Raw genomic sequence first — 27,141 nt, 5'->3', positions numbered from 1 at the left:
TATTTTGGAGGCTGGATGCTTACTTTCTTCTTCCCATTTCATCTCGTACTAATACTGAGACAGCTTCTAGAACTATTTGAGCAATTTTACATTGCTGGTGAATTGATCATATTTGTCTATTTAATGTAGAAGCAAAAAATGTGGTGTTTTTACCTCATATTTTCTGTTAGAAATGGACATGCAGTGAAATGAAACCACCAATGAAAACACTGAAATGCAAAACAGCACTCAAAACTGGAACCCATCTTTCGAACACAATCAATTTTGGTTTTGGGGTTTTTTTTCAGGATCTAAAGGTCAACCTGATATATTTCACAGGATCATTTATCCTTCAGAACTTTCTGTTAATTCAGTTCTAGTAACAGAGGTGCTAACAAAAGAGCTAAGCTATGTATAGACTACACAATTCTTCCAGAAAAAGATATGCAAATTGTGAACCGCAATTTAAGCATCTTTTTCCACTTCTTTTTTTTGGAAGAGGCTTTTCTAACATTTGGCCTATCTACACTTGGCCAAATATGGGAGAGAAACCTTTTCTGGATTATCCCTTCTTCCTCGTAAAATGAGGTTTGGTGGGATACTGAAAAATGCATCTGCTCTGCCGAAAAAAATTTCGGAAGAGCAAATGCATTCCTTGGATGTAGCAGAGTTTTTCCGGGATACGTTTGGTATCTCAGAAAAACTCTGCAGTCTACATGTACCCCTGTTATTCTAATCAAATGAACCAACTGAAATACAGGATTTGTGAACATTTCATAAGAAACTCCCCAAGGAGAACAAAGATGATTCAGATAAGTATTCGGAAGTTTATCTCTGTGCTGTTTCAGCCTTGTCCATTAACTATTGCTCCTAGGAAATCTTGGTAACTCTTGTGCTATTTAGGCTTTAGTACAACTCCCAAAGCAGGATGTGACATTAAACATTTTTTGCCCTTCAGCTAGGTAACATCTCATCCCCCTAAAGTTCCTTATTTTCCCCTATGGTGCTTTTTTTTTTTTTTTTTTTTTAAACTCAACCAGTGTGGTTTTGGCTGAGCCTCATTTCCAGTCAGGTCATACCACACATAGGACATGACTTTTTGGCATGAAAAAGCACTTCCTGATGTCTGGTTTGAATTTGTTTGTGCTTTTTTTGTAATGTGTCTATCGCCCTTTGTTCTATCATTTGCATTTGGCATTGTCCTGGCTCATATTTGTCTGCAGCCAGAGCTCTATGTAAACTGAAAAAAGCAATGACAAATGTAATGGAGTCGTTATGGTAAAAATGGCAGATTTCACAGTTTGTCTTGTATTAATGGAAAGTGAAAACAAACACGTATGAAGTCATTCTGATTGTTATGAATGGTCCTTTAGTTGCCATCTAACACACGTTAACAATGCAGCATCAGGCATGCCAATGAATAAAGCCAGAGATTTCAGAAGCCATTGCAACATGTTAGAGGTTTGGATTCCCAAAGCAGATTTGAATGTTTCATGTGCCTGGGTGCATGGTGATGAAAGATCTGAAAATATAATTCAGTGATCTTAGTATACCACATTTCATAGCAAAATGCATCAGTGTAATATCTTCATGTTAGACCTGAATATTTATGGTGTGGTTTATGACAACATGATCTATATGCAGTTTTATCTATATTTATTTAAAATTTTACATAGTTCAGTTGAACCACACGGAAAATGCCTTCTGAAGATTAAGATTTTTAGTCAGTCATCATAGTTCATTCTTTTTTGTCCTTTCAGCTCACTCCCCTTCTCAGTTACAAATGCATCTCTTAGAAAATGTAGTGATCCAGCTAAATATAGTATAGCATTCCGAATGGGGTCTTAATAAAGAACTTGGTAACCCATCATCATCTCCTCAAGCTTGCAGGCTCTGAATCCTAACATTCCTGTGGCTTCTCTAAATGCTTCTTCATATTGTCTAAACATTTTCAAGAAGAATTCTCCCATTGTTCCAACATCCTTGGCAAAGTCTTCTCTGGACATGGCAATCCTATGCTTTTGTACTGTATATACAATAATGTGCATTACTATACATTTCTTAATCAACTGTATTTGTTATAGAGTGTCCCAACCTTTCAGGTACAAATTAGATGCAAATTGGCTTGCTGATAAATCTGCTATAGCTGAACATTCCATATCAGCTCCCACAAAGCTTTCTGTATTTCTTTGCTTTCTTGTAGCATTAAAAAAAGCAATTGTACTTTGTATGTCTTTAATAGAATTTATCCAAAGCATTAACCAACTGAGCCATGCAGCAAAATTGGGAGCTACATGTGATTAGTATTATCCACATTCTTACTGCTGGGGAAAAATAATACATAGAAAAGCAAAGAACACAGAGAAATTCAGTATATCAGAGCTAGGAACAGAACCTAGACCAGGTTAGTCTCAGCCCTACTTTTTAACCACTTACCTATGCTTCCTCTCATTTTCTCCTGTAGAATAAAGAGCATTTTTAAGGGTGCTGTTATGCTGATGATTATGTTACTCAGTTCCTTGCTGGATATTCAACTGACACTATTTCTTTCATGTTAGAAAAGGCACTGGGTATTCATCTGTTCAACAGCTTCCTTTCTGAGCTGAAAACTGGACACCAACTCTTAGTTTGTCACATTTGCCTTTCTGAATACAAGTGCAATAAATATAGCAGTGTTCCTACCACATGGCTAATGCCTACTATACACACCAGTTTTGCGTCATCAATGCGCGTCACTAAATTGCAACTCAATCGTCTAAATCCTTGCCAAAGATCAGAGAGATCTAAATTCAAGAAGGTCCTTACTTAAACTTCATTGATCAAAACTGGTGAGATATCCAGTCCAGTTTTGCAGACACAAGCAATTTTGAAAAGCACCCAAATAAAACCATATTTCTGGATCTCTTAGAGTTCAGCCACAGCTTCTTTAGATCATGTTTTGACTTTTGCACTTTCAGCATCTACTGTTTACATTTTAAAAAATATTAGGGCTTTCCAACATTTCTTCAAGTGACTTTGCAACTCTGTTAAAATGTTTTTAACTTAAATGTAAATTGAAAATACCAGCTAGTGACAAGATGTATTAATTCAAGATATACAGATGCAGCACTTTTTCTTTTTCTCTTCATAGATCTTTATTGTTCTACAGATGGTGGCCTTCAGTGTATTATGGAGAGGTGGTAGTTTCTCCATAGATAAAATGGTTCTATTGATCCACCATATAATTCTAAAAGAAAAAAGATCCTCATGCTTTCAAGTTGTTATGGTTAAGTTTCATTGACATTTAGAAAGTTTTCAAACTTTTTGATTATGCTGGAGAGTTTGAAGAGATTTAAATATGTTTCCATTTTGAAAATGATCATGAACTGATGTATTTCTTTGTGCTCTCTGCCCAGTGAAATCATCTTACACTATAAAATTTGAAGTAAGAATCTTTTAATTTATTTTTACCTTTGTTTCTGTGATTTTGAGGGTCAGAAATAGTAAAAAGAAAAATAAGACATGATTCTCTAGAGATAAAAATGAGTGAGACATATACATGGTCAAGGAGAATATTTTCATTATCAGTCGCAAACTTGCCTGTGCTATTTCTCCACTGAAAGAGAAAAAAAAATCTGTCTCTGGCAGAATGACTGTTATTTTGTTTGGAGCTGTTCACAACTGTAAGTGCCTACCTCAGGAAAGACTGTCCAAACCAAGGCAGATACCCTAACCTGAAGGTATTTTCTATCATTAGATTTCACCAAGCCAGCCAAATATGAGAATTCTTGGATTACTGTAACAATCTTACAATGGAGTTATAGATGAGATCCATAGACTCTCCAATCTATCTTACCACCAAGACAAACTCGACTTAGTGATAAATGGTCACATATACCAAAAATCATACCACATTCAAGTTACTTCCAGTTCCAAGAGACCAGTAACTTACCCCAAATCAACTGGTACCTAGATCTTACAGCTAAGACAACACCTCAATATCCAGCCCTATAATAAACTATCTATAAGGTTCATAACTATGAAAAAGGAATAAGTTATTTACAGGCAAAAGCAAAAACAAACATTTTCACACAAATGAGCTACCATCTAACCCTATGGCTGTGTCTACACTGGCAAGTTATTCCGGAAAATCAGCCGCTTTTCCAGAAAAACTTCCCAGCTGTCTACACTGGCCGCTTGAATTTCTGGAAAAGCACTGACGATCTCCTGTAAAATCATCAGTGCTTTTCCGGAAAAACTATCCTGCTCCCTTTTGGGCAAAAGTCTTTTTCCGGAAAACTGTTCCAGAAAAGGGCCAGTGTAGACAGCACAGTAGTGTTTTCCGCAAAAAAGCCCCAATCGCGAAAATGATGATCGGGGTTTTTTCTGCGGAAAAGTGTGTCTAGATTGGCCATGGATGCTTTTCCGGAAAAAGTGCTTTTCCGGAAAAGTGTCCTGCCAATCTAGACGCGCTTTTCCGAAAATGCTTTTAACGGAAAACTTTTCCGTCAAAAGCATTTCCGGAAAATCATGCCAGTGTAGACGTAGCCTATGAGTGACAGAGCTATATTGATCTGTCAATTCAAAATGTCTTTCAGCCAGAAACAGAGGACGGACTTTAGGAATCTTGGTTAAGTTTAGTGTCACTGGTCATTCACAGTTCAAACACCTAAAAAGATGGAAAATTTTCCTGAAGTTTTGTTTTATTTCCTTCAGCTTTCAAGTCTATGGTTCAAGCTTCCTAGTACTTAGCATTTCGCAGGTGCACTAGGGAATCAATCCTTTGTATTGGAATGTTCCTAATGGCACATCTGATTTTGATAATCCTTTTGGATGTGGGAATGAGGAAAATGATTCCCATGCCTGAGTTCACAAGTCCAAAGCAAGCATTTTCAAAGGTATGATGCCAAACTTATAGATTTTCTTAAGAGCATGAAATACTCTATAAGTAAGATTAACGTGGGCTGCAGCTTACAATAATTTCTTATAGAGTCTAAACACAAAATACATTCTCACAAGACTAGTAGCTCTTTTGGGGGTAGGAAGGAGGAACTAATATACAAGACATCTAGTCTGGCCTCCAGCTATAAGTGTCAGTTCTTACCTAATGCCTGCAACCTGGGCAGAGTTGGCATTTGGCCTGCATTTGGAGTATCACAGTGACTCTTCCTCTATTCCTCAACTACAGGTACTTTGATAGGGTATATATCTGATGAGCAGAAAACTTAAGGGACTTGATAAAGGTTGCATAATGGAAGGAACTTGTGGCAGACCCTGGGACTGAACCGTGGTGGTGGTGGTTCATGCAGATTCTATCCACATTACGAGGTGGAACATGCACATTTTCTCCACAAGTAATATCTGTGACTTAGTACATAGTTCTCCCAGATATCAAATCAGGGTACCTGTCTTTGTAAAGCAGCTTGAGCTGTATAGATGGACACTATGGGGACAGTATCATTAATAGCCACATTTTTCAGATGCGATAACTAAAGCTTGTAGCTGTGGGATGAACTGAGCATGTGGTACAGGTGGCTCATTGGGTGCCCATCATCAAAATGCATTTCTTGTTCCAGGCACTTTGACTGTGAGAAGTTTCTGCAGGGACCATTATTAACTTGACTAGTGCTACTGTGCTTAGAATTGCTGTTCACTCCTTTAATTCAATAACCGGATGGCCATTCATTGCAGTTATTTAATCTTGGAAACTGTAGGTCACATCCGCAGCTGGTGTAAATCAGTATTGCGCCACTGAAGGCAATGTAACAAAAATGTAAATGGTATCATGTGCTTTTATGGGCACAGCCAACTTACATTATCAACCAGAGCCTTCTCTAATGTAAAAGAGCACATCCCACGTCTCTCCCTCTACACCTTATTTTGCCCACATAATAAAAAAAATTTACTCATAGCAAGTAAAGGAGATGCATATTTCATCTCAACACAAAATATTTTAATGCTGCATTAAAATACATACTATATTTTCATCAGGAATCTCAAAAAAATAATTACATTTAACACATTTACTTTGTATACGCCTTAATAATACTTATTGAATAAATTCAAATTCAAGCCCATATACATGATTTTACCATCAATCAATATTATACATTTTTCCTTTTAAACTACAGGTTGAACCTCTCTAGTCTGGCACTCTTGGGACCTGACTAGCGCAGAACCAGAGAATTTGCTGGACCACAGGAGGTCAAAGTTGTTTAGCAGCAATACCAACACTTCCACTGCTTCCTGGGCTCCTAGAAGACATTTAGAAGTAATTTAGAGCTAAATAACAGCACAGAACACTGAGAGCCAGGACTGGTGGCAGTAAACAAACTTTATGGGATGGCAGAAAACTTGGCCACACACATGATAAGTGGGTATCTGGCTAACTAAAATCACACTGGACCATGGATGTTGTCAGGCCAGAGAGTGCTAGATTACAGAGGTTCAACCTGTACATATAAAAGGCACAGTAATGTTTTTACCCTATAAAATATTGATTCATTATGTTTTTTATGTATCAGTATCCCTTAAAACAAAATAGTGAGACATCAAAATAAATGTATAAAATAATACATAAAATAATCAAATACAATCCCACTTACACGATTTTATTATCCTTTTTTTCCCTTTTAAACTACACATCAGAATTAGGACTGTTATGTTGTGTCAGTACTTGATAAAAAAATAATACGTGTTTTATTATGTGGACAGTGTGAGGTTTGTGCAGGCTCAGCTGTTCTTTTTCTTGCTCTAAAGTACTTGAATTTCATGTATGTTGTCATAGAGATGTACACTGATGTCACTTTACAACCTGAGCTGGATTTTTTTTTTCAGAAAAAAAAGAAAAACAAAATAAAACTACATTTGGTTTAGTTTGGAATATATTAATTTATGTCTTCTCAAAGGGGCATCTATGTGGGGTCACTGTATCTGTGCACTGCACAGGTCCTACTCACCCCAACTCTGGTGTTTCCTGCTTCACTACACACTCCTATGTAGTCATGCTGGCAGAAATTCCTCCCTTGGCTGCATGTTCCCAGAATCACTTCTTAGCCTAGAGGGAACTCCAGACAGACAGACGCAAGTTAAAACATAATCAGTCATTTTTGCATAACTTCTGCTGAAGTGGGCTTGAAGAGGGATGAGGCTGTGGAGAGCAGTCATTTCTACAGTGCACTTCCTTCTATCCTACACCTATGCGCTCCTTTGATTCACAGATCCCACCTAAAAGAAACACTTGTGAGGAAGTTTCTGTGGGAGGTGGGAAAAGAGAAGAAAAGGAGAATGTATAAAACTTGCACTCCTTTTCCATGTCTCCCCAGGTTCATGGACATGGGGCAGACGTTTGGTCGTTTGGGTAAAATCCTGACCCTATTGATTCAGTGGCAAAATACCCATTGACTTCAGTGTGGCTGGGATTCCATCTTTTGGCATTACAGTTATTACTGCTTTGTTGTCTCAATGGTGTTAAATAGACAAAGAGATAAATATTAAAATCAACCAAAAGTGCAAAACATCTGGCCATAAAAGTGAACCAAAACCAAAAAACCCCACCCATCACTCTGTCTCTGTTAAGGTCAAGGGGACTTTGCTATTTTTTCCACCGAATTAACTCCAATCAATTAACAGAAAGAATATTTCAGTACATTTTTCTGACAGGTAGGAAATTAACTGCATATCAGGAGCTATTGAATTCAACTTTAACAGTATCAATAAACATTTCTGATTAAATTATGAAATTGATTTTATAATTCCTACCATTATGTTTTTACATCAATATCATCATATGACAGTAAATGTAGTTACTGCTTCCTTATTGATCTCAGGCAAGGCACCCCAAAGTACTCATTTGACTATATTACAAAAATCAAACTTGATTTCCTGTAGTCCTGCAGTAGCTTTTGGTCATAACCTGATATGAAGAACAAAGAATAGATGGATTATCAAGTTATTAAAAGGTGCGTTTTCCCTTTGGAAGCCAAGAGACTTTGCTAAGTTGTTTTAACAGTTTCATGGCAAGATCTGACTTGCAAAGGATGTTGTTATTTTTATGTGTCAGACAATAATCCCTCCTCTTTATAGTGATGAACTATCTGTCAAGCTTCTGGTGAGTAATATAAACACTATTTATTAACAAGAAGGAACAAAGTGTTATTTATAATGTTCATTCAGTCAATCTAACAAAAACTCAAAGTTTCAATGGCTCAGGAGCATTATTCTTAGTCTCACCAGTCCACTCTGTCAGGATAATAGTTATGTGTTGGACCATTCCATTTTCCCCATAAGGTTTAATGTTCTGTTAAGAGAATACATAATTCAAAAGCACCAGCGTTGTTCCGATACATGCATAATAGTAAATCAAAGTTGTAATGTGCGGAATATTTATGTCTCAGGGTTAAGAACAAGTCTGATCATATTAGAGAAATTTCAGGACTGGGCTTTTTGACTGTTGTAAATTTTTTCAGGGTCCCTCCCTTGTCTGAACCTTTGTAGGCTGAAGGATAGGAGGAATCTCATTGTTATAAACTGCCACTAACTAAGAGCAGAGCAGCAAGTCGAGTCTTTAAGCTGTTTTGTCAGATTTCGTTTTTTTAATGGGTCTGTGCATCCATCGATATCTTACCCAGAGGTGTCTTTTCAAAATAGTTAGTCATGTTTCTTCCTGTGTAATTATATTGGCATCTGTTTCCAAATGTGACTAATCCTTTGGGGCTTGGGGGTCAGCTAAAACTTGCGCTCTGATCACTGATGCTGGCTTATGCTTTAATATTCACCAAAGTATTTAAAATCATAACAAGCATTTGCCTTGACAAGCCCACAGATAACATGATACACATTCATTCCTCTCAGATAAGCATTCTGTTAAAGAAAACATAAACACAACTTGTATTTATTTGGCCTCGGTTTAGTGAAAAAAATTACAATTGACAAGTCACTTTAGAAATATTGTCAGTGAAACACACAGGGGACAGAGTGGTTTATATAGCATTGGTTAGCAACTGGCAAAGCTCCTCATGCAATAGGCCGAGCTCTTTGGAAAAATTGGCTATAAGGGCTCCCTTGTTTTGCATTTTCTGACCAGCTGAGCTTCCAGGAGCTGCTCTAATCAGGCACAGACATTAAGTACTCAGGGCTTGTCTATGCTATGGAGAAGATTGACTCGCCAGAGGTTGATCTTCTAGCACTCAATTTAGTGAGAGTAGTGTAGACCCCCAAATCAAATGCTGAGGGCATCCCCCACCAGCAACCTGTACTCATCGTTCTGTGAGGAGTAAGGGAACCCGACCAGAGAATGTAGATGCCGCGGCAGCTCAGTTTAAGGTAAACTGAATCCAGCTGTGCGTTTTGTGTAGCTGGATGGCGTACCTTAAGTCGACTTGCCTGGTCTAATGTAGACCCGGCCCAAGAGTTTAACAAATCCCCAGCAGAAGAAAGCAGGCACTGCCACAGCTTGCGTTATGCCTGTTCAGTGATTAAACAATGAGCTTCAGCCTCCAGTTCTGCTAACCCGACACTTTTCACAAGCACTAAATTAATTCTAAAATAAACACAGAAATAAAGCCTAGAAAATAGATCTCTGGGTTTAGTTAACCATGTATTCAACACAGCCTCTGACGGCTTTCATTCCCAGGCTCCACCAACAGTACTGCCTCCATTATGGAGTTTGTGAGCACGTTCCAGCATCTGATGTAAAGAGACATATGCATTCCCCTGGGTTGACTGAGGTTAAACAGGTGCTTTCGGTAAGGATTGTAGTTACATTTTGATTACACCAGCCCAAGTTCTTACATCATATTACGCAATGTGATACACCCAAGTGGACCCGGCAGTGCCAGACTGGGGCCCTGCAGCTTCATGTTGTTATAATTGTGTTTTTCATTAATGTCCATGACCCCAGCAATGCTTCACGCAGGTTTTAAATTGTTCTTTACTTTTGCACATGAACAAAGAGAGAGACAGGCATGAGATCTGTCAAAACACCAATCTGTGGAAGAGGGGAGATTAGTCCAAATGAAAAATGTCCAAGGCACTGTCCCCGCATTTACTTATTTATGTCTCTGGATAATCCCTAAGGGCCTGATTCAGTCTCCCATGGAAGTCAATGGAAACACTCCCACTAACTTCAGTAAGCTCTGGACTGGGCTCAGACACATGAATGAATGTGATTCAACCCACTTCATTGAATACTATACATTGAATGGGAGAGGCTATATCTCAAGACCAATGAGTCAAACCCCACTAATGTTAGTGGAGCCGTAGTGGTGTAAATGGAAACAGAATTTGTCCTGATAGGTCATTTATCCCTTGGTGTAAATCCACAACTTCAGATACTTGTCACCTTCACTGAACCGAGTATCTTGAACTTGCTTGAGAGTCAGTGACTACAGTGGTCTTGGGAACACTGCTCCACAATTCCTAGGGAAATTCCCCTTGTGTTTAGTGCAGGGGAATAATAGATTTTAACAAAAAGCACTGCTTAAAAGCAGTGCCTGCAACTGAGAGATTTTCACTTGGTGAGGTTTTATTAAAGAAATGGAGTTCAGTGTGGCTACTAAATGACTCATCTGCTTCCTAGCTCTGCAGGTGTATTTCTGTGCATGCTGGAAAGTGTTCTCTGACAGATGTACATTATTATGCATAGCAACAAATTGTGTATATTTAAAAGTGAAGCCCAGGAGGGGAGGAGTGAAACCAGCACACCTGTTAATTTACCCTTCCATTTATCCCTGATTATTTGTTTCAAAAAGATCGCTGATTTCTTTGTGTGTCTGGAAGAAGAAACTGAAGCAAGAGATTTGTAATGGCATGAAGGGCCCCTGAGTGCCCATCTTGGTACTGGAAGCCTAACTCCTGCGTACACCTTTGAAAATGTACCTCTTAGTTATTACAAAATGTGTCATAGTCACTACTTTTGTTCACTCCCAGAGCAACAGTACACATGCTCCAGGATGCTAAGATTACTCTTGGCCTCTAGCATTTCCAGTGACTCTCATAAAGTGTTTCAGTCATGCTGGACTATTTTCCCTTTTCAAAGAGTTATAGATGATATTCCATTTCTTCCTCCATGTCTTCCACAGATTTCATCAGATTTGGGCTAGGTCTTCTTTGCTTCCACAGCTCTTCCCCTGAGACTTCTTATTTTCACCCAATACATTTTATTGCTCCATTCTCTCTTTCTTGTTGGAATTTAACATTTGAGATTAAATGAAAGTCTGCAATGAAGGCACTAATTGTCTTCCATTGACTCCAGAGGGGCCACACTTTTTTCCCTCTCCTCCTCTTCCTCCTTCTTCTTCTTCCCAAGTCTTGTTCCAACAGCATCTCCAGATTATAGAAATTGAGAAATTTCTTCCTTGAGAAAAGGTCAGACTCCTTTTGTCAGACCCTGCCATGTTGATCAGTAGATCTATGCTGCTTATTCTTCACCTATTGGGTGACACACCCTGATCTTCCAGGACCATTTGTTTTCACCTGTGGGTCAAACATGACACCATTCCTCCTCCCTTTCCTCCCTTTTGGGACCATTTTGGTTTCATTGAAGTTCTCCTCTTTGCCTCTCAGATGGAGCAAGACTGCTTACTTTGCTTTGTTCTTCCTTCTCCCCTTTATTGCCCAGCATCTTGCTGGCCATGCATTAGGATTCAGTCAGCCATCAGTGACCATGTGCCCTCCTCCTCTGCCTTTTCGGAGTCTTTTCCAGGCTTTGCATCTCTATGGATCAGTGATCGTCTACACTTCATGCCTTAGGTAAAACATTTTATTTCAGATAGGTCAAGCACTACACTCGGGCAGATTCTGTGCCCTACTCTACTGTTCCATGAACCATTCAGGCAATACAAAGTTTCCTTCTTTAGATTTCTCTTTTTAGTGGAGTCCCTAGCAGGAACAAAGCCAGTGTATTCACTCCGGTGCCTCCCACCTCACTGCTCCTGGCATAAAGAAAATGTTGGGGTGTAAAAGGGGGACTGGTGAGCATATCTGGCTGGTGAATGCCTTGAGGACTACAGCACAGGCTGCTCTCACCTGGGCCAAAGCAGAATATCGGGGAGATTGTAAGTGGTAGCTAACACTCAGATTCTGCTCCATTTCCCCTTTGCCCAGTGGTTGTGTGGGACTAGGGTACCATCCTTTGCTATGTGCTTTCCCAGGCCAGGCCAGTGCTTAATTTGGGCAAGGGCTGAGCCCTGGATGCATCTGGCTTAGAAGTTCATAGCCCCTGCACCTTTGGGCTTGGCAGTCCATAGCCCCGGTACCTCTTGACCTGGCAGTTCATAGTCCCAGCACCTCTGGGCCCAGCGTTCCTAGCCCCAGAATTTCTGCCTATGTTCTTTAAGCTTGAAGTAGAAAGTCATCCTTCTACAAGGGCGCCATTTGGGGCACGTAAGGGGGGCAGCAGCCATGCACTCCAAGACGTGGCTAGCTTTTCATCCCATTGCCTGGACGCTAAGGGAGTGAGGGGAAAGTGCTTGCATTCCGTGCATTTCTCTCACAGCTGGCTAGTGAAGGGAGCTCACCAGGGAACAGGATGAAAACATAGCCACGTCCTGGAGTGCGTGGCTGCTGCCCCTCTTATGCATCCAAAATGGTGTCTGCCAACCCTGATTCTAATCAGGGCTAGCCATGATGGGCTTTGTGCTGTGGACAGTTGTCTATTTTGGTAACCACCGAACAGACCTCCCATGGTAACAACCACCATTCTGGGATAAATTTGAACTGACTCTAGAGGTGTACAGCTTCACAAGTCCCCTAATTCATCTAGTCCTCCAGATTTTATTCAGTCTTTACCTATATTTCTACACTAGCTTTTCCTTCCATTATCTCTCAGCCATAGTGTTTTCCTGGATGATACAGTAAAAGGCATCTTTGTTCCCCCAGTTACCATTCAACAGTGCCTGAAATAATGCCAATATTTCCTATTCCAAGCACAAGAGACTAGTGCCTCAACTAGCCAAAGATAGTAAATGCTGACTTGTTAATGGCATTCTGTAAGGAAGTTGCCTGTGTTACTGGAGTCTAGAGTTGCAAATGTTCTTGACAACCTTCCCTGAGTTCTGTTGTGGAGACTTGGACTTCTAAGACAACTCAAATTAAATTCAATAACAGGTTTTCAATGAATTAAACCATACATTTCCATTCTACTATTTTTGACATTTAAAGTTACAATGGAATATTATGAAGTTTTTGTTATTGTTGTTCTTTAGTGTGTCTAATCACAACTGTCACAGCCAGTCCTGTGTCCCAGTGCCAATTCTTCAGATTTTATGATTTATTACACTCTGTCCCCAGAATGTCAAAGGGCTGCCTTCATTTGGAAGGGAAGCTGTAGTGCTCTGAAAAGGGAAAGCAGGTATTGGCCAGGGAAGTGGGGTTTGATACCTAGATTGGGGCACTAGGAAGAGGGTTATTTTTTTTTCTTTTCTTTTCTTTGACAGAGGGAAAATAGAAGAGAGCAAAGTATGTTCCATGCATTCCCTCTAGCTTCGGTCAGTGTCAGAAGTGAGGATACTGGACTAGATGGCGGCATTGGTCTGACACTGTCTGGCCATTCTTAGATTCTAATCTAGGACAGAAATGAAATTCTATGACGAGGTAGCTTTGCCAACCAATTTTGCTGCAGTGGAAACGAAATATGGAGCCTTGCTAATTTCAAGACCACTGCTTCTTTTGTTCTACTCTTTGCATAAGCTGTTATGTGCAGCATGCCATAGAGATGTTATAAGGATAAATTTGTTAAGGTTTGTCAGATACTGAGTAATGTGGGGCATGACAGAGAAAGTGAGAGAGAGAAAGAAAGAGAGAGATCACAACCATAATCCAACACTTCCAGCATTTCACTAATCATACTTTTCTAAGGCTCTATAAATTAGAAATAGATCAGAATCAAAATTGCAGACGTGCACCTTGAATCCGAACCCATTCACTGAAATAGGAGGACTCAGAAAGTTAAGTATTACTCATTGTGTGTATGGGTATCAGTGATTTGGATTTATTATTCTGTAGTCTCTCCAGAAAACTTCTTTTTTTTTTTTCATTTCATCACCAACAAATTATTCTGACACTCTTAGGGGGCCCCATGTCCTTCCACTCATGGGTCTGATCTTTACTTGCAATGAAATTTTGCTTACTAGATGTTTGGAAAGTTAAGAGGACACCTTTTATCCTGGAATTGCTTCTTGGCAAAAATAGTCTCCTGTCAGTATTTTTCATGTGTCCAGCAACATCTGCAGGATGTGGAAAGCACAGAAACAAAACAGATGTTGCAAAAGGTAGCCACACAGAGAAACTTAATTATTACGATCTCTTATTCAACGTTTTGTCCATCTTCTGTCTTCATATGTTAGTGCTCTTTATTGCTGGCACAGTGACTGATTCATCTAAGTTCTTTCTAAATAGATTTACAATTATTTGTAAAAACTGATATATACCCCTATTAAAGCCAAATTTCCTTTGGCAATTTAGGAGGCAAAATAGATTAAGGAAATGCACATATTTATCTCAGCCATCAACATTTATTCATTTAGATAATTATCACTTAATTATACTGTCAAAGAGGGTGTAGGGGAAATTCAACATTGATAAACCAGACACCATAAAAGTTCTCCACTTCTCGTGTGAGATTGCTGGGACAGCTCATTTCTCTGCCAAGCATTCGCAATGATGATTTGACAAGAAGTGCAGATCCAAATTATGCAAGTGAAAGCTATCATTTCCAGTTCATGCTAAAGTGCAGAGTCTGGTACAACAGTGCCCCCAAAAGCAAATCATCAGCAAAAGCCATGCAACAGGACACCCTACTGAGTCACTGCTGTGTGAAGTTCTAGTCTGTATTTTCTAAATGAAGTAGCTATTTAAAGAGCCACCCGTCTGATTAAAATATACATTACAGCCAGTTGAACACCCACTGCAGTCCAAAAAACTAGGAGAGTCTCAGATGGATTCAGAAAAGTTTCCAGTTATTTTAACTCAGACTTTAGGAATTTTGTAGGGGGATCAGAAAACCAGAGAGCACTGCCAAACTCTAAGGGAACAAAATATAACTAGATTAATATATAAATCTTATTAACTAAAATGTAGCTGAATGCAGTCATTTGTTATCAAAGACTTTAAAGCATTTTATAATTTGCAATGTTTTGGTCTCACAGGCACCTCTGCCAAGTTGAAGTCCTAATTAAGGTAGTTGGAATAGAAGTGTGTTCTAATTAGTTTAATTATGATATGATGAATTGTCAAAGTAATTTTTAAAAGCAATGGACAATTGGCCTTTTAGAATTCAATCTTATTTTCTGAAACACAAAATGAAGCGTAACATACTTGTTTTTAAATTGCTAGACTAAAAGTCTGAGACACTCTAATCCAGGGGCAGAGTGAGGATGTAATGAGACATACAACTCCGCCCCTCCACCTCATTTCATTCCTCATGTATTGACTCAACTGACTTTTGGCTTCTCTTGTGGAAAGTGCAATTTTCAAGCCAAGCTTGGACCAATTTTCTCTCAATGTCTCAGTCCCATTCTTTTCTCTTTTCCTTTCCTTACTCAGTTGCACAGCCAAAGATGAAGTATCACAACAGTGAAATATAGGATACTGATGACACATACCACCACATGGGGTGGATATATTAGATAAAGAAAATAGGCTGAAGGTACATATTGTTAGAATATTAGTTCTCCATCACAGATTGAAAAAACACTGTTTTTATTTTCCTTTAATATTGTTTTTGTATTTGTGTTTCTAGGGCCTTTTTTTTTTTTTTTTTTGCCATAGTTACACCCATGCAACCCAAATAAGCGGCTGTGTCCTTCACTTAGTCACCCAACGAGTTATTTCATACCTGTATAACTGCAGCGAGGCTACTGAATTGTAACAAATGGCACAATATGGCCCAGCTACAAAACAGCTCATTGCTGGAAGAGGGGTCAGCGGACACATCTTCTTATTAGCATTGCCTAAGTATAAATGAGGATACAGTCTGGCCTAGATGCAGAATGACTTGATGCTGAGTGAAGAATAAGGCTATAAGAGGATAGAGCATTCAAGGAACGAAATGGAACTTGAGCAGTAAAAGGGGAGAGAAATTTCATTGATCCAAACAAATCCTTTTTTAAAAGACTCAGGATGGAAGTAGATGAACTGAAGTTTGCTCTACTTCTTATTTGCATGAGAACTTATTTTCTCCTCCACCACTGGTAACCTTGAACCCAGTGAGAAATATTGTAGTTAAATACTTTTCAGCATTGCTAACATTATGTGTTTGAGCACACCCTGGCACTACTTGGACTATTCACTTGCTTAAAGATAAGCACATGTTTAAGTGCATCAGTAAATCAGGGTTCAGGTTAAGGCTTAAGCTTATACCCAGTGCAGATGGCACAATGGATACAGGCAAACATGACAATGTTGAATGTACCATCCTCCCAATGAAATGTTATTTCCATCTAGAATCCTACATGGCCCCCATCACAGTACTCTCTGAGCACCCCCATTTTTCCTCTTCCTTGCCAGCAGGTAGGAGGACACTATGCAATTAGATTGTTGAGTTTTGTGGGCATGTCTTTAGGCGAGAAGAATGTATTGAGGGAGCAAGGTCAAAGAAATGAAGTTTGAATGTAATTCTGTCTGTGATGAGGCTATCAGTCATGTTTGTTTTGCTGGAAATGTGTTCCACAATCCCCATCTGGCAGTGGCTGCTGCTTCTCCACTTGTTTGCAGAAATGGCAACAGTTCTGGTGAAATGGCACTGTGGTAGGAAATCATGGCTGCAGAGGGAGATTGAGTCTCTCAGATGGGTATGGTCAATGCCCTGGCAGACTTTGGATAACACAGATGAGACCTTCTTTGCCTTTTGTTCACTAAGGAGCCAATACAAAGAGAAGAGCATAAGGACAATGTGTTACATTCAGTACCAGCTTCAGCTTTTTCAGAGTACGTGGCTTAGTTCCTAGCTCTAATGAGCATCAGTAATCGAGCCTAGAGATCATGAATGAGAAGATCTCTGGGGTCAGATCTTTGTCTGATAGGACAAGGCGCAATCTCTTGAGCAGTCAGAGATGGATTTTTTTTCTTTTTTGTTATAGCAGTATCTCTTTGGGCAGCCAACAGTACTGAGAAGCCCCAAAGGAGTCAGCATTTGTTGACCACTTTAACTATCTGAGGGCAGGTGCCCTCTGCATAGAAGAGAGTTCAGCTTTAGCCTGTGGTTGATGACTTCAGTTAGGCATTGTGAAAGGTGGGAGATGGTTCTGTTTATGTGTGATGTGAGGGAAATGCAAAGTTGGTTTTCATCCAAGTCCATTGGCTCACCCAATGGCTGTGGAACAACATGGAGGAGAGAATGGGTCCTCATGGGACACTGCACAGGAGAACTCAGGAACCATAAAAACAATGGCTTATAACTATCTCTCCAGTTTGGGGCTAGGAGAAAAGACATGGGCCATTTCTGTTTATTCTCACACAATCTGTGATGTGGAGAATTTCACAAGGCATGGTTTGACACAGGTGCAGTACAACACAATATAGTACTTATTAAACTAGCTTATAAAGTCTGAAGAAAACATTTTAAATGTAAAGCAAAAAAATTGTTTGCCCGTGATCAAGCTTAATACAAGGCAGCAGGTACAAAGATAGCTTGAACCCCATCATTAAAGAAATTCAGTTATTTAGTCAATTTTACTTATTTACAGACTAGAAGATTAATGAGTTCAAATACTAACTGAGACAGTAATTAGGTTTCAAAAACATACTATAACACAATCAATCACCGCTTGGGAGCATAATGAAATTAGGGTAGAGCCCTCTTTCAGCTGAAGTTATTAGCATGTGATTGGCGAAGAGTGGACTTGAACAGAGAGTCTACCCCAGGGTCCTGTAATAAAATGAAAGAGGAATCTTAAATAAGGAGAAACTATATCTTTGACCCTTTGTCCTTTGCCTGTAGATGTAGCAATACTGTACTTGGGATTTAGGGCTCTGTAACAGGACTTTGGGGAATGTTGGCATTTCAAAAGACAGTTGGTATTTTACTTTAAACAAGACTTTACTTGAGACCTAATGTGGCATAGGCTGTATATACATATATCCTCTAATATGGTCTTTGGGGCTATTAGCAGCTTCTTCCAAGACATTTCAGCTCTCTTCTTGAAGTCTTTTCAAATAGCATCAACTGACAGGAGGGATTTAAATGTCATTGAAGAAAGAGCCCCAAAGAAAAGGTGGGAAACCCCTCTAAAGTTGAAGGAAAACTATAATCAATTTGAAAACCAATGTTTCCATTTGATCATTGTTTAAAGCACTAATTGCATGGACTTTGCAAATATTGGGTATATTCATCACTATATTCATGTGTTTTATGTAGAGTTGCTGCTGGGATGTGTTCTCATTTCAATGAGCATGGGTAAACTTCCACTCATTCGAATGAAAGTTACGTGCATGCTTCCAGGGAAGATATTGGGAGAAGGGGGTTGAGATTTAGTTTAAATTTAGGAGTGGGGTTTATAAAACACTCTACATTGGTTTAATCCTGCTGTCACTGAAGTCAATGGGACTTTTACCAATGACTTTAAAGAGAGAAAAGTTTGACCAATACTAAGCACTTTTGAAAAATCCAAATCTAGGAGGTAAAATTATGCAAGCAAAGAGAAGATTTTCAAAGGATCCTAAGACAGTTTGTCGTCTAGTTCTTAGCTGGAATTGAGTGCCTAACTAGATACCTTAAAAATCACAACTTAAGTTCCTATTTAGGTACATGCATAAAAAGTAGCCCTGTGTTCAGAGATACCAAACACTCCCAGCTGCTGGGAACTTTCAGTGCTCAACATATTTGAAAACAAGACCACTTTCACTTATGTATCTAAATATGGTTTTGAGTGCCTAACTAGAACCATCCAGGTTTGAAAATGTCTCCTGTGATGGGCTGAATCATAGAAAATCCCTTGGAGTTGTCCCCTGTCTGCTGATCATGCCAATGACGCCGACTGGTCCTGCTGGGAGGTGGTAATCCCAACTCTGTGCCTTGTCTGGGAGAGACCAGAGGCTCTGTCCGAGTAAGCACAAGAAGGTGGGCATCAGAGGTATGATGAGTACACCAGGAGACACCTCCAAGGGGATTTTTATGATTCAACCCATCGCATCAACTTTAAAACTTCTTTCCATGTAACTCACACCAGCTTTTCAAGCAAATATAAACGTATTTAAATAGTCTTTACACCCCAGAAAAGACTGACAGGAGAGCACATTTTAAAAAGGAAAGAATCACCACACCATCGAAAATGAAATAATTGCAGTTTCTTACCCTTTTTAGCTTTGTGATATAGAACCACCAATTTTCAAACCTCACAATTTTGTTCATAGCCTCTCTCCCCACACTTATTTAGCTGCTATTGTCTATTCATTAGGGCATTCCTCGCTGTCACAATTCATTAATGAACAGTTGAAATGGACTGCAATTAGGGTGTTCCACACAGGAGTTCTGGTAGGAAAACGAACCTTATTTCCTGACCTCAGACACCAAACCTGGGTGAAGCTTACAAAGGTTAATATGACTGAGCTCAGTAGTCATTGACTCTGGAGTTTGCTGTTACATAGTTACTATGAATGCTTGTGATAGTACATCAGGGCAGTCAATAATTCAAATATCAAAGCACCCTAATTCCAGACACATTATAAATAAACTCAGAAAGAAAACAACAAAAGACCTATTTCAAAGAAAAAGTGTGACAACAACAGGCAACTCCAGTCAATATAATCAATCCGGATAACAGGGGCAGTCAATGCAATTACGTTTTATAAAATCAATGCATCCTCCTGCTATGAACGCCAGGAAAGGAAGGAAATGCACCAACATCCCCCTCTGCCTCAGCATGTGACAATTACAGTATCACCAAATGCAGCTAAACAAGAACCAGAGCAAACATAAGATTTTGAAGCCTTGACCTAGGAACTACAGGTTGAGCATCTCTAAACTAGGACTCTGGTGGCAACCAGAGCACGGATGTTCCTTGATCAGAGAGTCCCAGTGGAGAACTAAAGGCAGGAGCCCTGCAGGGGTCCAGGAGACCAGCCAGGCTGGCTACAGAGAGGCCAGCAGCCCTGCCATGGAGTCCAGCTGGGAGTCCAGCCCCTAGGACAATAGAGCGGCTGCAGCAGGGCCTGGTGCGAGCTGCCATGGCAGGGCCAGGAGCAGTGGGGTAACTATCAGGGAGGCTGGCAGCCAGGCTGTAAGTCCAGTGGGCCAGAAATGACCTATCCTGGTCTGGCAAAATCCCTTGTCTGGGCCCGGTCAGGTCCCTGGGGAGCCAGACCAAGGAGGTTCAACTTGTAGGTTACGTCTAAATTGCCCAGTCTTGTGCAAGAACATATACAAATGAGGTGTGGCGATGAATATCGCCACACCTCATTTGCATACTTAATGAGCTGCCAATTTTGTGCAAGTGGCTTTTGCACAAGAATGAGCTGTGTAGACTGCTCCTTCCTGCGCAAAAGCCACTTGCACAAAAATGTTGGCTCATTAAGTATGCACATGAAGTGTGGCAATATTCATCTCTGTGCTTCATTTGCATATGTTCTTGCACGAGACTGGGCAATGTAGCCGTAGCTGTAGTGTTATCATGGTTTATGCCAAAATCCACAACTTAGTGCTATCTAGCCCTTGTGCAGCAGATCCTCTGCACAGAGATGAACTTCACTCCCAGATCCTACAGTGCAATTCTCCTCACCACCAAAAACACTTTTCCCAATCTACAGTTACTGCCTCTGGTATGCATCAATTTGGTATGCATTGATTTTTAAATACATGTTGTTTTTACTTGATGGTTTGATCACAAACAGGATACCTGATGTTCAAAACTCAAGTTGTGTTGCTCCGTTGTGGATGCCCCGGTAAGTCACATGGTATTTTTAAGTTCCCTAACTCTTCCACGTATGACTCTGAAATTTGCCCTGGTTGAACATTTTTGCTTCCTCTCAAATATTTGTTAAAAAGGCCTGAGTATATCCATGTAAAGATTCCAGAGAAAACGCAGAAGGCTTAGGGGAGTTGGTATTGACACAGATCACTTTAAAACATTCCAGGCCCCGTTCCGCCGCACTGCATGCATGGAATTTCCATGGAAAACACTCGGAGTTCTGACCACATCGTGGCTATAGGATCAGGCCCCACATATTGTAAATTCCCAAGTGGAGCTTTTATTTTTAGATGTAATTTGACTTTCAGGCCCTGGCTGAAGACAATACCTTCTCACTGGGCCTAAGAGATGTTTTCAGCATAGCAAAAAGCATTAGAGAAGCAGAGTCCCAGTTTAATGCAAAGAAAAAGGGATCCTTCCCAGTTGCCCTCCTCTGTTATGGAGCCAGGTGACGGAGAAACACCAGAGCATAACTACTGCTGGGTGGGAGACAGAGAGAGAGAGAGAGAGAGAGAGAGGTAAGCTGGAGCTGCAGGCACCAGGGTTGGGCAACAGTGCCTCTGCAGAGCAGGAGCTAGGGAAAAGTTCTCTCCCTGCTGGCAGTAGCTGCAGGCTCCATTCTCCAAATCCCCTCAGAAAATTCTTTCTCTTGTCACAGTGTGACTGCGTCAAAAAGTGAATCTGTCCAAAATGGGGTTTCATGCAAGATTAAACAAATACATTTAAATAATCTTTTAAAACAACAAATAGTCTTGCGGCACTTTAAAGACTAACAAAAAATGTCAATGCTGTCATGAGCTTTTGTGGCACAACCCACTTCTTCAGATGAATGGAGTTAAGAAGCCCAGGGGACAAATAAATAGCAGAGAAAGAGAGGAGATGGGGAGCAGTGTTCCCTCTAATCTGCATGGCAGCACAGCTTCCCTGCACTGAGCCCTGAGCCTCTAACTGGGTGTGGCTGATTAATCACCTGTGAAGCTCTGCTGCCCTTGCAGCACAGAGGGAACACTGATAGAGAGGGAAAGAGAAGGAAAAAAATATATTGCCAATTAGACTCCCCATGGTAAATGAGGCTGATAGAGTGGGTTCTAAGTTCTCTAAGTACCCAGTGCTTGGCTTTTTATGTCATTAGGGTGTGGAATGTAGCGGACCATCCAGTTAAGAGCTTTGTTTAAACCTCTATTGCAGGTGTCAAACTTGTAAATGAAATCAAGTTCTGCAGCTTCTCTCTCCAGCTGGTGTTTGAAATTGACTTGTAATAATATTGTCATTTTTAGATCCATTAGTGCGTGCCAGGGCAAGTTAAAATGTTTTCCCCAACAGGTTTCTGTGTTACCATTTCGAATATCTGATTTGTGTCCATTAATCCTTTGATATAGAGACTGTCCAGTTTGCCCAATATACATGGAATAGGGGCATTACTGGCACTTGATGGCATAGATCACATTGGTGGATGTGCAGTTATATGAGTCTCTGATGTGGTGGCTTATGTGGTTAGGTTCTGTGATGGGGCATGTCTACCCAGCAGGGCTAAAGCTGAAATAAGCTACACAACTTCAGCTACATCAATTGCGTAGCTTAAGTCGAAATAGCTTATTTTGCCTTTTGGTGCTGTCTACACAGCAGGAAGTCTGAGGAAGAGCACCCTTTCTCTGACTTTCCTTACTTGTCATAAAATGAAGGTTACAAGAGTTGGAATAAGAAGTCCTCCAGCTCTCCATTATTTTGACTGCTTGTAGTGTAGTGTTGATGTCAGTTATTCCAAAATAACACTGCTGTGTAGGTGTACCCTTACAGACTAACACAGCTATCCCTCTGAAACAAATACATTTAGGCAATGTATTCTCATGTGACAGGTGTATGTGCTACATACTGGCTAATTATTGTCGGTAAATATGAAATAATATAGTGGTTTTATAAAACTAGCAGCAATATATTGTATTCTATTCGGTTGAAACACTGTAGATGCATATACAGTATGTAAGTCACCCTTCATTTTAGGAACTGCAAGGGTACAGATAATTATTAGTCACATGTTGTATATGTGTGTTTGAAAGTCAGACTCCATTTTGAAGAATAATATTTTCTTTTTCAGTGGGCGAGTCCCATCTTTTCCCACTGGGAAAGTTAAAACTGCAATTACATTTCCTGTTCCATGTTCCATGTGGCACTTTCTATCATCAGCATTTACATTTGTATAACTGAAGTCAAGCAGCACCTGGAAGACAGACTATACAGGGATCCCTGGTTTGATATCAGGATCCATTTCATGTAGCATTTTCCTTACTAGTTCTAAAATTAACTCACAGTAACAGGAAATCTCTATGAGATTCAAGGGATCAGATAACACTAAGCATCTAGCTCTGCTAACCTTGCTCATGTTGAGTTATATGTTACTCCACAAATAATCCCACTGAAAGCAAAAAACCTTTCAGAGGGCCTTACTGATCATTCATAAAGCCACATGCTCCATCTCAGAGACATAATTTATTGAGAAAGCAATGGAAGAAAACACTTCCAAATACCAGAGAGAAGAAAACAAAGTCAGAGTAAGCTTTGCCCACCAGCTGAAAAGTACAACAGGAATTCAGAAAATCATGCAAACGTTTAATGAAGGAATGCAGTTTAGCACTATTCAATGCATTTCACAATGAAGAATAAATAATACATATGAATTGTCCTGTGTGTGAGCCTGATCCTGTGAATAACTGAAGGCTTGATCCAACCCCCATAAAATCAATGGAAATCTTTCCATTGACTCCAGTGCAGATGGATCAGGTTGTGTCTTCACCTACCACTATGGCAATGGGAGTTGAGGGCACTCAGCACCTTCCAGTAGGCACTCATCATGACAGGGGATTAGGCCATTAGTCTGTACTGTAGATACATCCTGTCTGGGAACTGACTTAGTCTTGTAAAATCAGATCACATAACCAAGGTAGAATGAAGTTGCTCATCGTCAAGTCTTTTTAAGCAAACAAAGAAACAAATAGCAAGAGAATATCCCAGTAACTCTGGAGCTATTCAAATGCTCAAGGCATGTTCACTACATTTGGATTTAGCTTTGTGGTCTCAGAAAAACTATCAAAATGTATACCTTTAGATAAGATGTCTAGACTGAGCCAAAGTTCTTGTCAGCACTTCATACTCCAAGGCATTCACATTTATAAAGGTCTGTTACTTAACACAACAGATGCTAGCATAAGAAATCCTAGAAGATTACTGGGCTGGGGTCTTCGTTTTCAGGATGTGCATGAGCACGTCGCTTAACAAAATCAGAAAACATTTGTAGGGCACCTCTGTTCGAGTGACTGCTTGATGTTTTAATATTTTAAGTAAAGTTTATGATGACAAGTCAGTGACAGTGCTTTTAGTAGGCCAATAAATCATATCACCAGGTGACAGTTATGCAAAGCACAGGAGGTAATCTGATATTATTTCAACAAAATAGCAACCATAGCCATTCATGGCAAATACACTTTAGGCTGTTGATTTATAATCAGAGGTAAATATTTTTTTTTTATTCACGTACTTTGCCAGTGCTGTGCATTTTGGCATTTCTAAACCTCTCATCTGATGTTTTAAATTTATTCCACCTAAAATGTTACTCCTGATGCTTGTGATGGAACCTTTTCTATAATTACCTAATTTGGGAGGAGGGGCACAAACAGATGAAACAAAGATTAAAAAAAAATTCTGAGAGACTATTTCAGTGTTGGCCTCTTTCCTGCCATAAGGGAACTGAAGAGATGCCAAAAATTTGGAGGCTGGATACATCAGGGCGAGGGTGGAAAGTTTCCCTAGTTATTCCTGTCAGAGAAAAGCCCTTTATATATGAGACTTTAAGTGCATGTCAGATCTGGGTGTCTGACTAATATACAGTTGAAAAAGCAACAATAACTTAAATATACTTTAAATTGGTTACACCTGATCAGATACATATGAAAAGTGCCCCATTCCAACTTTTATATAAGAAGTTTGATACGCTCTGTAGATAAAAGGTGAAAGGCCACTTTTTTGGTCCTATTCCATAACATGTTGCTTTGACATGTCTGACATATGGCACTATGGACAGCTATTGGCCTATGTCTAGTCTAGTTCCTTGACTCCAATGTTGCAGTGGAAAAGATATTGCATCATGGAAGAACAGACCCCTTGAAGGAACAGGGAAAGGATTAATACTGACATCCAAGCATATAATTAAAATTAGACTGGAGGATCTAGTGTCATATTTTTCCACACATAAGGGGCAAAATACCTGCTTTGATTCTGAGAGATTTATTTTCTGATCCAAGCAAGAATGAACAAACGTAATGGTTGGTGAGAAATATGGAGCATTTAGGCCCAGATTTTCAAAGATAGTTAGGTGCCTATTTCCCACAGAAATCTAGGGCTACGTCTACACTGGCATGCTTTTCCGGAAATGCATTTAACGGAAAAGTTTTCCGTTAAAAGCATTTTCGGAAAAGCGCATCTAGATTGGCAGGTCGCTTTTCCGGAAAAGCACTTTTTGCGGAAAAGCGTCCGTGGCCAATCTAGACGCGCTTTTCCGCAAAAAAGCCCCGATCACCATTTTTGCGATCGGGATTTTTTTGCGGAAAACAGTACTATTCTGTCTACACTGGCCCTTTTGGGCAAAAGTCTTTCGGAAAAAGACTTTTGCCAGAATGGGAGCAGCATAGTATTTCCGGAAAATCACTGGCGATCTTACATGAGATCGTCAGTGCTTTTCCGGAAATTCAAGCAGCCAGTGTAGAGAGCTGGCAAGTTTTTCCGGAAAAAGTGGCCAGTCTAGACACAGCCAAAAGGTATAAGGGACCTAAATACTTCTGAGTATCAGGGTCTCAGGCCCTGATCCCAAACTGACTGAAGCCATCAGAGAAACTTCCATCTATTTCAATTGGCTTTGGATTAGGTTCATCCCGTGTCACTTCAACCCCCAAAGTGTTAGCAGACATCAAAGAGAGTCACACCCTTTATATAGCTACATACTTACCAAACTTACAAACCAGATTTTAAACATTTGGAAACCAGTCTATCTGTCCACTTCTATTGCCAGAATCCATCACTGCAATACATGAACCCCTCAGCATCATTAATAGTAGTAAGGATCTTACCAGTGAGGCACTGGGGAGATTAAATGACTCACCCAGTTTCATGAACAAAGTGAACGGGTAAGTTGGGAACTGAACCTAGATCACTTGAAACATAGCCCAGTATCCTATCCATGGGATCATACCTTTTGGGTTGAATATAAAAATCAAAACAATTTAGGGCTGTGTTCTCAGACATTCCACTAATGTGACATGTTGAGATAAACCAGCGTTAGCAGTATAGGGTCATATTGGAAAGATACAGTTGCAAAGCAACACAGAATTAGATTTGCCCCACCTCCATTCCCTCCATCCCCTCTCCCTCGGTCGCTTGATCTCCCCTCCCTCCCTCGCTCATTTGGGGTGTGAGAGGGATTGAAGGCCCCAGCTGGGGGTGTATGTTCCAGAGTGGGGCCAAAAATGAATGATTCAGGGTGCAGGAGAGTGCTTTGGGCTGGGGCTGAGGGGTTTGTAGGGCAGGAGAGGGATCAGTGCTGAGGTAGTGGATTGGGGTGCAGGAATTGTGAGGGCTCTGGCTGTGGGTGCAGACTCTGTGGTGGGGCTAATAATAAGGGGGTCGGGATGCAAGAAGTTACTCCAGGCTTGGACTGGAGGGTTCAGAGATCAGGAGAGGGATCAGGGCTCAGGTAAGAGAGGGACCAGACATCGTTTACCTCAAGCATCCCCTGGAAGCAGTGGCACGTTCCCCCTCTGGCACCTACATGGATTTGCAGCCAACCTATTCTGCACACTGCTCCAACTGCAGGCACCGCCCCCACAGCTCCCATTGGACATGTTTCCCAGCCAATAGGTGCTATAGAGCCAACATGTGGGGCAGGGTCAGCGTGCAGCTCTCCTTGGCTGCCCTTATACTTAAGAGCTGGAGTGGGGACATGCTGCTGCTCCCAGGAGCCGTGTGGAGTCATGGCAGGCAGGGAATCTGCCTTAGCTATGCTGCACCACCGACTGGACTTTTAATGGCCTGGTCGATGGTACTGACTGGTGCCACCAAGGTCCATTTTCAATTAAGCATTCTGGTCAAAATCTGGATACCTGGCAACCCTATACAGAATTGCTCATGTGAGGATTGTGGCATATACCGGGTGGGATCAGAACAGAAGGGGCCTATGCAAATAGAAATTGTCAACACTAGAACAGAAAAGGTACAATGTGAAACTGGATGATGA

The 27,141-nt window shown here is 40.4% G+C and overlaps 1 long non-coding RNA gene across 1 annotated transcript in view; it reads right to left on the bottom strand.

The window, feature by feature from the left end:
• Positions 1 to 5,999: 5,999 nt before the first annotated feature.
• LOC142827693 (uncharacterized) overlaps positions 6,000 to 27,141 on the bottom strand; it is a 148,556-nt gene continuing 127,414 nt past the window's right edge. Inside the window, exons 2-3 of the long non-coding RNA XR_012902405.1 lie at positions 6,918 to 7,025; positions 6,000 to 6,777 (exon numbers count right to left, since the gene is read on the bottom strand). This is a non-coding gene — a long non-coding RNA (uncharacterized LOC142827693). The remainder of the gene's footprint in view (positions 6,778 to 6,917; positions 7,026 to 27,141) is intronic.

This window comes from Pelodiscus sinensis, chromosome 3, assembly GCF_049634645.1.
Source record: "Pelodiscus sinensis isolate JC-2024 chromosome 3, ASM4963464v1, whole genome shotgun sequence".
Classification (NCBI taxonomy): Eukaryota; Metazoa; Chordata; order Testudines; family Trionychidae; genus Pelodiscus; species Pelodiscus sinensis.
The sequence above is the reverse complement of the archived record's forward strand: the minus strand, read 5'-3'. Positions and strand labels throughout refer to the sequence as shown.